We start from the raw sequence: 2,500 nt of genomic DNA, 5'->3' as shown, positions 1-2,500 counted from the left end.
CGGATTTCGATTTGGAGGTCCCCCGAGTTAAGTTTGCCCTTTATGACTCCTCGCCCGCATGCTCGTGCACACCGGCGTGCACGTGGGCATCGTATGCTAAAAAATGAAGTTTGGAGTTTGGGTTCAGAAATCTTATGGGAGCTTCCTAGAAGCCTAAGAAATGGTTTGCTCGAGACGGATTTCGATTTAGATTTCCGCCGTGTTAATTTTGCCAATTACGGCTCCTCGCGCGCACGCTCAAGCACCCCGACGTGCACACCGGCGCGCACGTGGGCATCGTATGCTAAAAAATGAAGTTTGGAGTTTGGGTTTGAAAATTTTACGGGAACTTCCTAGAAGCCTAAGAAATGCTTTGCTCGAGACGGATTTCGATTTGGAGGTCCCCCGAGTTAATTTTGCCCATTATGACTCCTCGCCCGCACGCTCGTGCACCCCGACGTGCACGTGGGCATCGTATGCTAAAAAATGAAGTTTGGAGTTTGGGTTCAGAAATCTTATGGGAGCTTCCTAGAAGACTAAGAAATGCTTTGCTCGAGACGGATTTCGATTTAGATTTCCGCCGTGTTAATTTTGCCAATTACGGCTCCTCGCGCGCACGCTCAAGCACCCCGACGTGCACACCGGCGCGCACGTGGGCATCGTATGCTAAAAAATGAAGTTTGGAGTTTGGGTTTGAAAATTTTACGGGAACTTCCTAGAAGCCTAAGAAATGCTTTGCTCGAGACGGATTTCGATTTGGAGGTCCCCAGAGTTAATTTTGCCCATTACGACTCCTCGCCCGCACGCTCGTGCACCCCGGCGTGCACGTGGGCATAGTATGCTAAAAAATGAAGTTTGGAGTTTGGGTTCGGAAATTTTATGGGAGCTTCCTAGAAGCCTAAGAAATGCTTTGCTCGAGACGGATTTTGATTTGGAGATCCCACGAGTTAGTTTTTGCCCATTATGACTCCTCGCCCGCACGCTCAAGCACCCCGACGTGCACACCGGCGCGCACGTGGGCATCGTATGCTAAAAAATGAAGTTTGGAGTTTGGGTTTGAAAATTTTACGGGAACTTCCTAGAAGCCTAAGAAATGCTTTGCTCGAGACGGATTTCGATTTGGAGGTCCCCCGAGTTAATTTTGCCCATTATGACTCCTCGCCCGCACGCTCGTGCACCCCGACGTGCACGTGGGCATCGTATGCTAAAAAATGAAGTTTGGAGTTTGGGTTCAGAAATCTTATGGGAGCTTCCTAGAAGACTAAGAAATGCTTTGCTCGAGACGGATTTCGATTTAGATTTCCGCCGTGTTAATTTTGCCAATTACGGCTCCTCGCGCGCACGCTCAAGCACCCCGACGTGCACACCGGCGCGCACGTGGGCATCGTATGCTAAAAAATGAAGTTTGGAGTTTGGGTTTGAAAATTTTACGGGAACTTCCTAGAAGCCTAAGAAATGCTTTGCTCGAGACGGATTTCGATTTGGAGGTCCCCAGAGTTAATTTTGCCCATTACGACTCCTCGCCCGCACGCTCGTGCACCCCGGCGTGCACGTGGGCATAGTATGCTAAAAAATGAAGTTTGGAGTTTGGGTTCGGAAATTTTATGGGAGCTTCCTAGAAGCCTAAGAAATGCTTTGCTCGAGACGGATTTTGATTTGGAGATCCCACGAGTTAGTTTTTGCCCATTATGACTCCTCGCCCGCACGCTCAAGCACCCCGGCGTGCACACCGGCGCGCACGTGGGCATCGTATGCTAAAAAATGAAGTTTGGAGTTTGGGTTTGAAAATTTTACGGGAACTTCCTAGAAGCCTAAGAAATGCTTTGCTCGAGACGGATTTCGATTTGGAGGTCCCAGAGTTAATTTTGCCCATTACGACTCCTCGCCCGCACGCTCGTGCACCCCGGCGTGCACGTGGGCATCGTATGCTAAAAAATGAAGTTTGGAGTTTGGGTTCGGAAATTTTATGGGAGCTTCCTAGAAGCCTAAGAAATGCTTTGCTCGAGACGGATTTTGATTTGGAGATCCCACGAGTTAGTTTTTGCCCATTATGACTCCTCGCCCGCACGCTCAAGCACCCCGGCGTGCACGTGGGCATCGTATGCTAAAAAATGAAGTTTGGAGTTTGGGTTCGGAAATTTTATGGGAGCTTCCTAGAAGCCTAAGAAGTGTTTTGCTCGAGACGGATTTCGATTTGGAGGTCCCCCGAGTTAGTTTTGCCCATTATGACTCCTCCCCCGCACGCTCAAGCACCCCCGCGTGCACGGGGGCATTGTATGCTAAAAAATGAAGTTTGGAGTTTGGGTTTGGAAATTTTATGGGAGCTTCCTAGAAGCCTAAGAAGTGCTTTGCTCGAGACGGATTTCGATTTGGAGGTCCCCCGAGTTAATTTTGCCCATTATGACTCCTCGCCCGCACGCTTAAGCACCCCCGCGTGCACGTGGGCATTGTGTGCTAAAAAATGAAGTTTGGAGTTTGGGTTTGTAAATTTGATGGGAGCTTCCTAGAAGCCTAAGAAGTG

This window comes from Cornus florida, unplaced genomic scaffold (assembly GCF_030987335.1).
Source record: "Cornus florida cultivar Cherokee Brave unplaced genomic scaffold, ASM3098733v1 CherokeeBrave_3.0.0_Hap2_scaffold_4, whole genome shotgun sequence".
NCBI lineage: Eukaryota > Viridiplantae > Streptophyta > Magnoliopsida > Cornales > Cornaceae > Cornus > Cornus florida.
This window is presented reverse-complemented; position numbering follows the sequence as displayed.